At 36.8% G+C, this 14709-nt stretch overlaps 1 non-coding gene across 1 annotated transcript; it reads left to right on the top strand.

Annotated features, from left to right (window-relative positions):
* The first annotated feature begins 1031 nt into the window (after positions 1–1031).
* Positions 1032–1136, top strand: LOC122691128. The gene has a single exon (XR_006340363.1). It is a non-coding gene; the product is annotated as a small nucleolar RNA U13 (small nucleolar RNA).
* The last annotated feature ends 13573 nt before the right edge of the window (positions 1137–14709 follow it).

Genomic DNA, 14709 nt, shown 5'->3' with positions numbered 1-14709 from the left:
TGACTCCTAAAACTGCTTCTAGCTGACTTGCTCATTGCCTGATGATCAAAGCTAAATGAAAACAAAGATGATAGAGGCAGCAGTGCCTGCATGAGCAGCTCCTCTCAAATGAAGGGTTCCTTCCAATCAGGAAGAGGTTGCTCCAGCAACCAGACTCCTCACTTCTCACTTCTAATATACTCTAATCCCTCTCTTATTAATTTCTATTACAATGGAATGAGTTTTCTTCCCTGAGATAATTTTCTCAACCATTTTTACAACCTGCTTTGTGGCACCACTTAGTTTTCTCTTAAGGGGAACAAGTTCTTTCTCTTTCTAAATGCTTTCCAACAATTATCTCAGTGCTTATTATATGAAAGGCAGCATGCTGGACCTTGATGATAGATACAAAGATGGAAATATATTTATGATATGTGAGAAAGAGCACTGGATTTTGGAATCAGAATACCAAGTATTGTTAAGTAACTTCTTAAATTTATAGAAGTCATACAAACACATGCCCAAAAGCTAAAATGCACAAAGAAGCATAAAGTGAAAAATGAAAGTATTCACCTCTTATTCCCATTTCTCACATATAAGTAATATTTTCTTTCATTCTAGTAATTTTCTAGACATATATGCTTTTCTTATTTTCCCTCACAAATACAATCAATACTGTACATATCATCCTGCTAATTGACTTTTTGTTTCATATGTATTGAGCATTTTCTCTATCATCAAGAATCTATCACATCCTTTTTAATGGTTATATAGTATTCCATTGTATGGGTATACAATCCATTGTATTGATGATGATTTATTTGTCTGAACTGTTTTATTATAATGAATTTACAATAAACATATTATTACATAAAATTTGGTCAAAGACATAGTATTTGTGTTGGGCAAATTACTAGGTGTGAAACTGCTAGATCATAGATGTACACATTTTAAAATGTTTTGCCAAATTGCTCTCAAAAACAGTTGTATCAATTTACTCTCTTGACAACAGTAAAGAAGAATGACTGTTTCTTAAGAAAACCGGGGTTTAGATCCTTTTGTAGTTCATGAGCATGATGATTGGGTGTTCACGCTGCTGCGTGACATGTGCCTCCCTCTAAACCTTGTTACGACATCGGCACATTACCTGTCTGACGTGAGAAAAAAAAAAGAAAACCGGGGTTTGAATTCTATTATTTTTGGGTAGCAATGGCTTTGAACAAAGTACTTAAATTGGTTAAATTTATATTCCTCCTCTGTATAATAGAGATGCTAATACTATCCTCATAGAAATTTGAGAATTAAATAAGACAGTCTCAAGTTCCAGTTCGAGATGGCAGAGTAGAAGGACGTGCTCTCATCTCCTCCTGTGAAAGCATCAAAATTGCAACTAGCTGTTGAACAACAATTGACAAGAGAATGCTGGAACCCACCAAAAAAAGATACCCCACATCCAAAGACAAAGAAAAAGCCACAGCAAGACAGTAGGAGGGGCACAATCACGATAAAATCAAATCCCATACCTGCTGGGTGAGTGACCCACAGACTGGAGAACAATAATACCAAAGAAGTTCTTACACTATTGTGAAGGTTCTGAACCCCACATTAGGCTACCCAGTCTGGTGATCCGAGAAAGGGACTGGGAATCCCCAGGGAATCTGGCTGTGAGGGCCAGCGGGATTTGATTATAGGCCTTCCAGAGGACTGAGGGAAATAGAGACTCTAGTCTTCGAGGGCACAAAGTTTTGCATGCTCCAAGACCCAGAGGACAGGAGCAGTGACCCCACAGGAGACTCAACCAAAACTACCTGCTAGTGTTGAAGGGCCTCCTATGGAGGCATGGGTCAGCAGGGGCTCACCACAGGGATGGGGCACTGGAAGGTCGCCCTTGGAGTAAACTCTCTTGGAGTTCACCATTAACCCCACCATAGACCCTAAGTCTGGGTCGCCTCAGGCCAAATAACTACTAGGGAGGGAATGCAACTCCACCCATCAGCAGATAATTGGATTTAAACTTTACTGAGCAAGGCCCTGCCCATCAGAGCAAGACCCAGTTTTTCCCATCACCAGTCCCTCCTCCCAACAAGAAGCTTACACAAGCCTCTTAGCCTCATCCATCAGAGGGCAGACAGAAAAAGCAAGAAGAAACACAGTCTCACAGCAGCTAAAACAAAAACCATATTACAGAAATTTAATCACAATGAAAAAGCAGAAAGTTACATCCCAGATGAAGGGACAAGATAAAATCCTAGAAAAACAAAAAAATTAAGTGGAGATAGGCAACCTTCCGGAAAAAGAGTTCAGAATAATGATAGTGAAGATGATCCAGGATCTTGGGAAAAGAATGGAGGCAAAGATTGAGAAGATGCAATAAATGTTTACCAAAGACCTAGAAGAGCTAAAGAACAAACAGAGATGAATAACACACTAGAAGGAATCCATATCAGAATAACTGAGGCAGAAGAATGGATAAATGATCTGGAGGACAGAATGGTGGAAATCACTGCCACAGAACAGAATACAGAAAAAAGAATGAAAAGAAACAAAGACAGCATAAGAGACCTCTGGGACAACATTGAATGTACCAACATTTGCATTATAGGGGTCCCAGAAGGAGAAGAGACAAAGGACCTGAGAAAATATTTGAAGAGATAGTAGCCGAATACTCCCTGAACATGGGAAAGGAAACAGTCAACCAAGTCCAGGAAGCACAGAGAGCCCCAGGAAGGATAAACCCAAGGAAGAAGACACCAAGACACATAGTAATCAAACTGACAAAAGTTAAAGACAGAGATAAAATATTAAAAGCAACAAGGGAAAAATGACAAACAACATACAAGAGAACTCCTGTCAGGCTGTCAACTGATCTCTCAACAAAAACACTACAAGCCAGAAGGGAATGACATGATATATTTAAAGTGATTAAAGGGAAGAACCTAGAGTATTCTATCAAGAATACTCTACCCAACAACACTCTCCTTCAGATTTGACAGAGAAATCAAATAGTTTGCAGACAAGCAAAAGTTAAAAGAATTCAGCACCACCAAGCCAGCCTTAGAACAAATGCTAAAGGAACTTCTCTAGGCAGGAAACCCAAGAAAAGGAAAAGACCTACAGAAAATAAATCCAAAACAATTAAGAAAACAGTAATAGGATCATACATATTGATAATTACCTTAAATACAAACGGTTTAAATGCACCAACCAAAAGACATAGACTGGCTGGGTGGATGAAAACATGTGTATATATGCATTTCCACTTACCACATCACTCTGCTTGACTCCCCCCAACTGTTTGTAATTATTTTATATTGTTAAGTTAATCATGTTCCCATTATGGCTTGCAACTGTAATTATCTTTTAATTTTTGTCTGGCGACTGATTGTGAAAACTGATAAACATCTTTTACTATTGTGATTATTTACTATTACTCACTTAATACCATTGTATCATGATTAGTCAACAGAAAAATAATAGAACACTATATCACCAAAACTAAGATCGAATAGAAAAATACCTATAGTCACTTTTTAAAATCCAGATGCATATCAGAATTATCTTGGAATTTTTGAAAAATACAAATGCTCAGGTATTGCTTTTTTTCTCCAGAGCTCCAGATGTGTTTTTAATGAGCAGTCATGTTTAACAACAACTGGACCATATGATGATCTTTTACTTTTATCTAGTTCGTTGCACTTTTTCTATTTCATATTCAGTGCTCCCATTTCATTTAGTTTATGTTCTCCAATTTCTTCATCTCTTCTTTTTTCTTCTGATGTTCTTTCTCAAGCCTTTATCAAAGGTAGTAGAAAAGCTTTTGTATACATATATACATATAGATATGTATAATATATATTTTAGAAAACTTATAAATTTTTGCCTAACTAAAAAAATTATGACATTTTGATTCCACTTGTTTGACTTAGTATAAATAGAATGCTAGATTTATAATTTAAAAAAATAGATATGCAATAAGCAACAAAGGTTTACTGTATAGCACAGGGAACGATAGTCAATATCTTGTAATTAATAGCTTACAATGGAAAATAATTTCAAAAATAATATATGTATATTAGTATAACAAAAATCACGTTGCTGTACACCTGAAACATTGTAAGTCAACTATACTTCAATAAAATACGTATTTTTTTAAAAAAGAAAAAGAAAAAAGAAAAAAATAAGATAGTCTCAAAGGGTTAGCATTGAGTTACTTTGTGATCCAATAATTTCATTTCTAGGTATACACACAAGAGAAATGAAAGCACATGAACACACAAAAATTTGCAAATAAATACTCATAGAGGCTTTATTCATATATCCCAGCAGTAAAAACAACTTAAACATTCATCAACTGATGAATTAATAAATAATATGCATATACATGCAATGGAATATTATTTGGCAATAAAAAATAATGAAGTACTAATACATGCTGAAACGCAGAAGAACTTTGAAAATATTATACCATGTAAAGAACTAGTCACAGGGACTTCCCTGGTGGTCCAATGGCTAAGACCCTGTACTCCCAATGCAAGAGGCTGGAGTTCCATTCCTAGTCAGGGAACCAGCTCCCACATGCTGCAACTAAAGATCCCACATGCTGCAACTAAGAGTCTGTATGCTGTAACTAAAGATTTTGCATGCCACAATGAAAACGAAGATCCTGCATACCACAACTAAGACTGGGCACAGACAAATAAATAAATAAATATTGTAAAAAAGAACTAGTCACAAAAGACCACATATTGTATAAGCTCAATTATATGAAATGGCCAGAATAAGCTCATCTACAGAGACAGAAAGTAGATTAATGGTTGCCTAGGGCTGGGGAGGGAGTAGGGGAAAATGCAGAGTGATGGTTAATGGGTAGAAGATTTCTTTTTTGGAGGGTGAAATGTTCTAAAATTGATAATGGTAATGGTTGCACAGCTCTGTGATATACTAAGAATCATTAATTTGTACACTTTAAATAGATAAGTCATATGGTAAGTGAATTATCTCAATAGAGCTCTTGTATAAAAAATATTAAATAACATAATACTTCTGCTTCCAGCCAAGATGGAGTGATATGTAACACATTTACTCTACCATTTGAAACATCACTGCCCTTAAAAATGTAGACAAAATATATGAAACTAGGGTTTTCAGGACACTAGCTGTCAAGCAAAGAACAATAGTGATTCCCGAGAAATGGAAAACAAATAAAATGGGCCCTAAGATTGCCAGTTTACTGCTAGGAGAGAGTTTTCAGGTTATGACACAATGAGAGGAAGCCCAAGTGGATGCCTGCACACTTCAAGTTGACAAGATGGAGCTGACAGTCCAGGGAGACTAAAGTGGCTAGAGTTCATAGCTCAGAGTACTGAAGAAAAGAGAGTTGCACAAAAAAGAGAGACCCCTGAAGATTTTGAAGAGATTCTCTTGAGTATTCAGCAGAGTACTGATCACTGCATGCATGTGAGGAAACTACCTAAAGCCAGGAAAAAGCCATGCAAAAGAATTAAAGGGAGTATAACATTCATACGGGGCCAAGAACAGTGCCTGTTCCCACCAGAATGGGATAACTCAGAATTCACAAGGCATTAGAGTACACAGAAGTGTCAGTAATGGGAGATAATTAGCCCTAGATTGAGTACTATTCCAGATTCACATAACAAATCATAAAAGCAAGACCTTTAAGGGTCTGAGTTTTTCCAAGTAACATAACTGCATCCCAGATTACAGTTCAAGATTTATAAGAATACAAAAATATCTAGCACACAATGAGGTGAAAATCAATATCTGGCATCCAATCAAAGCTTATTGGGTGTGCAAACAAACATGAAAACACAACCTATAATGAGGATAATCATCAGTCAATTGAAACTGACCCTGAACTGACACAGATGTTACAATTAGTAAAGAAGTGCACATGAAAGAATTTGTTATAACTGCATTGAATATCTCTAAAGAATTAACTACAGATACGTACAATATAAAATAGACTCTAATTGAACTTTTAGAGATAAAAACTATAATGTGTGAGATGAAAAATATACTGGAGGGGGATAACAACAAATTGGACATAGCAGGAAAAAAATTCAGTGAATCTGAAAGGATAGCAATAGAAATTATCCAAAATTAAATACAGAGAAAAAAGGATTTTAAAGAGTTAAAAAAAAAGCATCAGTGGGGGAAAAAAAAAGCATCAGTGAACTATGGGACAACTTTAAGCAATTTAACACATGTGTAATTGGAGTTTCTGAAAGCATAAGGGAAAAGGGGTACAAAAAAATATTTGAAAAAATAATGGCCAAAATTTTCAAAATTTGATGAAAAATATAAGCCACAGAATAAGAAGCTCAAAAAACTTCAAGAAATATGAAAACTAAGCCAAGACGTATTATAATTAACTCACTTAAAAACAACCAGAGGGGGGTGGGGAATAAGCACATTAAATGCAGAGGAAAATGTTAACAGCAGCCAGAGGAAAAAAGAAATATTGCATTCAAAAGAACAAAGAATGAAAATAAACTTGTTATCATAAAAATGCAAACAAGCAGACAGTGGAAACTCTTCTTTAAAGGACTAAAAGGAAAAAAAAAAAAGCTGTTAATCTAGAAATCTTTGCCCCGTGAAAATAACTTTCAAAAATGAAAATGAAATAATTTTTAGATATACAAGAACCAAACTAATACATCACCAGCAGACCTGAACTATAAGGAATATTAAAGGAAGTCCTTTATCAAGAAGGAAAATGATACGAAGTGGAAATATGTAATTCTCAAAAGGAATAAATAGAACCAGAAATGCTAACTATGTGAATTAATATGTAATATTTTTCTTGTTACCTAATTCTATGTAAAAGATAATTGAGTGTTTAAACAAAAACAATAACAGTGTATTGTGGGATTTATAATAAACTAAAAATAAAATATGTGACAATAATGCAAAAGTCAAGAGGGAGAGACAAAAATAGACCATTTTAAGGTTCTTATAGTATCTATGAGGTGATATAACATCCTTTAAAGGTAGCCTGTGAAAAGTTAAAGACATATAAACCCTAAAGCAACCAGTAATAAAACAAAACAAAGAATTATAGTTAATAAGCTTGCAAAGGAGGCAAAATGGAAAAATTAAAAGTACTCAATCCAAAAAAAAAAAAGGCAGGAAAAGAACAAAAACAGACGGAACAAATAGAAAACAAATAACAAAATGATAGATTTAAGCCTAGCTTAACTATATAATTACATTATATGTAAATAATTGAAATGCCCCAATTAAAAGTCAGAGAATGTCAAGATTGGATAAAATAGCAAAACTCAATTGTGATTGCCATCTTTTTGTTGTTTGTAGCTCAAACAACAGAAGTTGTAAGAAGTGTGATACCTTCATCTTTGTCCTTTTTCAAGATTGCTTTGGCTACCCAATGTCTTTTTTGGTTTCATCCAAACTTTTGGAGGTTTTTCTGTGAAAAATGCCAGTGGAATTTTGATAGAGGTTGCCTTGAATCTGAAGGCACCCAAATTGAAAAGGAAGAAGTTAAATTTCAGTGTTTGCAAATGACATGATCTTATATATAGGAAACCTTATACATATATTTATATATATAAACCTTATATATATAAAGACTCCATCAAAAAACTGTTAGAAGCAACAAATTCAACAAAGATACAGTATACAAAATTAACATACAAAAATCAGTTGCATTTCTATACACTAGCAAAGAACTATTTAAAAAAGAAATTAAGAAAACAATCCAGTACTTCCCTGGTGGACCAGTGGTTAAGAATCTGCCTGGCAATACAGGGGACACAGCTTTGATCCCTGATATGGGAAGAATTCACATGCCATGGGGAAACTAAACCTGTGTGCCAGAACTACTGAGCCCTCTAGAGCCCTCATGATACATCTACTGAGTCTGTATGCCCTAGAGCTGGTTTTTGCAACAGAGAAGCCTCCACAATGAGAAGCCCATGCACCACAACAAGAGAGTAGCCCTCACTTGCTGCAACCAGAGAAAGTCTGTGCACAGCAATGAAGACCCAATGCAGCCAAAAATAAATAAATAAATAAATAAAATAAAAAATTTTTTAAAGAAAACAATCTAATTTACAATAGCATCAAAAAATATAAAACACTTAAGAATAAACGCAACTAAGAAGGTGAAAGATAAATATACTGAAAACTATGAGATATTGATGAAATTGAAGAAAGCAAGCATAAATAAAAAGATATTCTATGTTCACGGATTGGTAAAATTAATATATATGATGCCTTTTTTTGAAGTGTCAACTCAACTAGATTTCAATCTGCAGTTATCTAAGTGTTACTGTGAAGATATTTTACAAGTGAAACTAAAGTGTCGAGCCAGTTGACTTTAAGTAAGGAATTTTTTTCTCCTAGATTATCTGGGTGGACCTATGTGAATCCATTGGGAGGCCATAAAAACAGAGCTGATATTTCCCTGGGATAGAGAAAAATTTCCACCTATAGATTACAACTTTGGCTAATATGACTATAGAGTTCCACCATACTCTTGATCTTCTCTCCCTGACTGCACAAAGACAACAATTTCAGCCTGTGTTTTTCCTTCTCTGGCTGCTTACCTTTTGGATTTTTTATTTAGTTAGCCAGTTCTCACATAACTTAACAATTATGTGAGCCTGTTTCTTATAATCTCTCTATTTCTCTCTCCACAAACACAGACACACACGTGCACAATTCTACTGGTTCTGCTTTCTGACGTCAGTCACCCTAAGTCAACCTAAGACTCTTAAGTCATCCCTCAGCTGGTGATGGACAGGGAAGCCTGGCGTGCTACAATCCATGGGGTCGCAAAAAGTTGGACACGACTGAGCAACTGAGCTGAACTGACAGATTATCTCTTTTATGACTCTACCCCCTATCTTTCCCAAAATTCTGAAATCCTTCTACTATGCTCCCTGGAATTTGTGAGCAATCTTCACCAAATTTTCCTACATCCATATAACTGATCCTCTGTATATTCCCTTCTTCTTCTCACTTAAGTGAAATAAAACTCTCCTCTAAGGTCGTAACTCTCCTTGGAACCCTTTTAAATGTGCTATCTTTCCTCTCATGTGATAGATAGCTAAAACATCTATCACCAGAGGCCTGGAGGTGGGGAAAATATCCTCCTCATTGTCACTTTCAAGACATTCTCCTCCCTCCTTAGTAATAAGCCCCATGTTATTGAGGCTTGTTTGAATCTCATAACATGTTTGAATGATGACACAATATTCACATTATCAAACATCATAACATGTTTGAATCTCATGTTATCAGGTTACATCACCCACTATCTGTCCTCATGGAACTCAACCACTGACTCCTGAAACACTCACACTTATTCACTGAAGGTTTCAGTACCAGGCTCACTGTCACTTCCTCTAACACAATTCCTGTCAAATCTTGGTTACTCTGTTATCCACATAGATGATCTTCCTAATAGTCTGGCCTCTCAGATCCTTGACCTCTACTCCTCTAATTTTCTTGTTCTCCATCCTACTTTATCCACTAATCCACATAGCCATACCATTAATCTTACAATTACTAAAAAAAATCCCACTATTCCTCTCTTTTCTGTTTCAAGTGTCCCACTCTTCAACTACCACCTTCTTTTTGACTAATTTCTTATCTTTCTCCCATTTTAATGATACTTCAGCCTCACTTATTGAATCTACTATTCCGATTTTCCTGCATGTCCTCATCTCCCTCCCTAAGGAGTATAAATTTCATGGTTAATTATTATATTAATACTTCTATATGTGGTCTCAATTCCTATGCCCACTGTCATTCCTTATACAAATGGCCAACCCTCAAGTCTGGTTAAATCCAACACTTCATCTATTATGCATCTCCATTATGAAATTCAGTTCAGTTCAGTTACTCAGTTGTGTCCGACTCTTTGCAACCCCAAGGACTGCAGCACGCCAGGCTTACCTGTCCATGACCTACTCCTGGAGTTTACCCAAACTACTGTCCATCGAGTCAGTGATGCCATCTAACCATCTCATCCTCTGTCATCCCCTTCTCTTCCCACCTTCAATCTTGCCCAGCATCAGGGTCTTTTCAAATGAGTCAGCTCTTCGCATCAGGTGGCCAAAGTATAGGAGTTTCAGCTTCAACATCAGTCCTACCAATGAACACCCAGGACTGATCTCCTTTAGGATGGACTGGTTGGATCTCCTTGCAGTCCAAGGGACTCTCAAGAGTCTTCTCAAACACCACAGTTCAGGAGGATCAACTCTTTGGCGCTCAGCTTTATTTATAGTCCAACTCTCACATCTATACATGACTACTGGAAAAACCATTGCCTTGACTAGATGGACCTTTGTCAGCAAAGTAATGTTTCTGCTTTTTAATATGCTGTCTAGGTTGGTCACCTATATGCAGATCAGGAAGCAACTGTCAGAACTGGACGTGGAACAACAGACTGGTTCCAAATAGGAAAAGGAGTACGTCAAGGCTGGATATTGTCACCCTGCTTATATAACTTATATGCAGAGTATATCATGAGAAACGCTGAGCTGGAGGAAGCACAAACTGGAATCAAGATTGCCAGGAGAAGTATCAATAACCTCAGATATGCAGATGACACCACCCTTATGGCAGAAAGTGAAGAAGAACTAAAGAGCCTCTTGATGAAAGTGAAACAGGAGAGTGAAAAAGTTGGCTTAAAGCTCAACATTCAGAAAACTAAGATCGTGGCATCTGGTCCCGTTACTTCATGGCAAATAGATGGAGAAACAGTGGAAACACTGGCTGACTTTATTTTTCTGGGCTCCAAAATCACTGCAGATGGTGATTGCAGCCATGAAATTAAAAGACGCTTACTCCTTGGAAGGAAAGTTATGACCAACCTAGAGAGCATATTAAAAAGCAGAGACATTACTTTGTCCACAAAGGTCTGTCTAGTCAAGGCTATGGTTTTTCCAGTGGTCATGTATGGATGTGAGAGTTGGACTATAAAGAAAGCTGAGCCCTGAAGAATTGATGCTTTTGAACTGTGGTGTTGGAGAAGACTCTTGAGAGTCCCTTGGACTGCAAGGAGATTCAACCAGTCCATCCTAAGGAGATCAGTCCTGGGTGTTCATTGGAAGGACTGATGCTGAAGCTGCAACTCCAATACTTTGGCCATCTGATGCGAAGTGCTGACTCATTTGAAAAGACCCTGATGCTGGGAAAGTTTGAGGGTGGGAGGAGAAGGGGACGACAGAGGATGAGATGGTTGGATGGCATCACTGACTCAATGGACATGGGTTTGGGTGGACTCCAGGAGTTTGTGATGAACAGGGAGACCTGGCGTCCTGCGGTTCATGGGGTCACAAAGATTCAGTCACAACTGAGTGACTGAACTGAACTAAATTAGGTTGGTCATAACTTTCCTGCCAAGGAATAAGCATCTTTTAATTTCATGGCTGTAGTCACCATCTGCAGTGATTTTGGAGCCCCCAAAAATAAAGTCAGCCACTATTTCCCCATCTATTTGCCGTGAAGTGAAGGGACCGGATGCCATGATCTTAGTTTTCTGAATGTTGAGCTTTAAGCCAACTTTTTCACTCTCCTCTTTTACTTTCATCAAGAGGCCCTTTAGTTCTTCTTTGTTTTCTGCCTTAAGAGTGGTGTCATCTGCATATCTGAGGTTATTGATACTTCTCCTGGCAATCTTGATTCCAGCTTGTGCTTCATCCAGTCCAGCATTTCTCATGATGTACTCTGCATATAAGTTAAATAAGCAGGGTGACAATACACAGCCTTGATATATTCTTTTTCCTGTTTGAAACCAGTCTGTTGTTCTAGTTCTAACTTTTGTTCTTGACCTGCATACAGATTTCTCAAGAGGCAGGTCAGGTGGTCTGGTATTCCCATCTCTAATAACATAAAAATACACAACAATACTGAATGGTCTCATTTTATGTTCATGAGAAAGTTTTCTTTCTGTGTAGTTTTCTGGAGTTTTCTTTCTGTGTAGTATCTTTTCTTGGCCTTGATATTAGGGTGTGTGAGTGTGTTAGTCACTCTGTCATGTCCAACTCTTTGCAACCCCATGGGCTATGGCCTGCCAGGCTCCTCCGTCCATGGGATTTTCGAGGCAAGAATACTGGAGTGGGTTGCCATTCCTTTCTCCACAGTGGCCTTATGCCATGAGTTGGGAAATTCTCTCACTTCTTTTAATTTCTGTAAGAGATTGTGTGTGATTGTTATTATTTCTTCCTTAAATGTTTAGTAGAATTTGTGAGTGAAACCATCTGGACTTGGAAGATTTTTAACAACAAATTAAATTTCCTTAAATATTAGACTATATTAGTTGTTTATTTCTTATTGAGTGATTTTTGATAATTTGTATCTTTCAACAAATTGGTCATTTTATCTAAGGTGTCAAATTTATGATTATGAAGTTGTTTGTAGTATTTCCTTATTACACTTACAATGTCTGAAGTGTCAGCCATCGTTAAAATAGCAAAACAAATAATTAGAGCCAATAATTTTTTAAAAAGACAAAATTAATGATAAAAATTATATAAATAATCCAAAAGAAGGGAGAAAAAAAGGAAACAAAAATCAGATGGAATAAATAGAAAACAAACAGTAAGTTGATAGATATAAATCTATATATACACAAAATTGCATTAAATGAAAATGACTTCAACACTCCAGTGAAAAGGCAGATATGGTCAAACTGGGTAAGAAAACAATACCCAACTATATTTATAGCTTATAAGAAACATGCATTAAATATAAGGAAACAAAGAGATTAAATGCAAAATAATGGGAAAAATATACCATGGTAAACCTAGTCAACAGGAATCTGATACGGCTATTAGTGAGGGTTTCACAGGTGGCTCAGTGGTAAAGAATCTGTCTCCCAAGTAGAAGATGCGGGTTCAGTCCCTGGGTCAGGAAAACCCACTGGAGAAGGAAATGGCAACCCACTCCAGTATTCTTACCTGGGAAATCCCATGGACAGAGGAGCCTGGTGGGCTACAGTCCAAGGGGTCGCAAAAGAGTTGGACACAACTTAGTGACTAAACAACAACAATGGCTATTAATAGCAGATAAAATAAATTACATAGCAAAAGATATTACTAGGGATAAAGAAGTTAATTTTATAATGATTAAGAATTGAATTTTATCAGGAAGAAATGTTAATCCTAAATGTTTATGTGTTTAATAAAAGAGCTTCAAAATACATGAAACAAAAGCTGATAGAACTATAAGAAGAAATAGACAAATTCATAATCTTTTTTTTTTTAATATTTATTCATTTATTTGGCTGCACCAGGTCTTAGTTGCAGCATGTGGGATCTAGTTCCCTGACCAGGGATCGAACCTGGGCCCCCTGCATTGGGAGCTCAGAGTCTTAACCACTGAGCCAGCAGGGAAGTCCCACAAATTCATAATCTTGATTGAAGATTTTTATATCCTTCTCTTAACATTTGGACAAATAGAAAATTACTAAGGATATGAATCTGAACAACACCATCAAGCAACTTGACCTAGTTAACATTTATGGAACACTCCACACAGTGACAGAAGAATACAGTGTACATGGAATATTCATCAAGATTGACCATACTCAAGGTAATAAAAGAAACCTTAAGAAAATTAAAAGGATTCAGTTCATACAAAGTATGTATTCTCACTGCAGTGGAATTAAATTAGAAATCAATACCAAAAAGATACCTGGAAAATCTCCAAATATTTGAAAATAAAATAATACCTTTCTAAATAACCCATGAACCAAAGAAAAATCTAAATGTTAATTAAAACATATTTTAACCTTAATGAAAAAAAAACAACAAAATTTCTGGGGTGCTGTCAGAGCGGTAAAAAGTGGAAAATTTAAGCTCGGCTGGTAAAGAATCCTCCTAGAATGCAGGAGACCCTGGTTTGATTCCTGGGTTGGGAAGAAGCCCTGGAGGAGGGCATGGCAACTCACTCCAGTATTCTTGCCTGGAGAATCCCCATGGACAGACGAACCTGGCAGGCTACAGTCCATGGGGTGGCAAAGTGTCGGACATGACTGAGAGGCTAAGCACAGCACAGAACAGCTATATTAGAAAAAAACAAAGTTCTAAAATCAGTGACCTCAGCTTCAAACTTAAGAAACTAGAAAAAGAAGATCAAATTAAACCCAAAAATAAACAGAATAAGAAATATAATAAAGATCAGAATAGAAGTTAATGACAGGGAATGGTAAAAAGTAGAGAAATAGCAATAATATCAAAATTCCATTCTTTGAAGAAATCAATATAATTGATAAACCTCTAGCCAGACTACCCAAGAAAACAGAGAGAAAACATGCATTACTAATCAGTTCAGTTTAGTCACTCAGTCGTGTCCAACTCTTTGTGCCCCCATGGACTGCAGCATGCCAGGCTTCCCTGTCCATCACCAACTCCTGAAGCTTACTCAAACTCATATCCATCGCGTCGGTGATGCCATCCAACAATCTCATCCTCTATCATCCCCTTCTCCTCCCACCTTCAATCTTACCAGCATCAGGGTCTTTTCCAATGAGTTGGTTCTTCACATCAGGTGGCCAAAGTATTGGAGTTTCAGCCTCAGCATCAGTCCTTCCAATGAATATTCAGGACTGATCTCCTTTAGGATGGACTGGTTGGATCTCCTTGCAGTCCAAGGGACTCTCAAGAGTCTTCTCCAACACCACAGTTCAAAAGCATCAATTTTTCGGCACTCAGCTTTCTTCACAGTCCAACTCTTACT

Source organism: Cervus elaphus, chromosome X (assembly GCF_910594005.1).
Source record: "Cervus elaphus chromosome X, mCerEla1.1, whole genome shotgun sequence".
NCBI classification, from domain to species: Eukaryota; Metazoa; Chordata; class Mammalia; order Artiodactyla; family Cervidae; genus Cervus; species Cervus elaphus.
The sequence above is the reverse complement of the archived record's forward strand: the minus strand, read 5'-3'. Positions and strand labels throughout refer to the sequence as shown.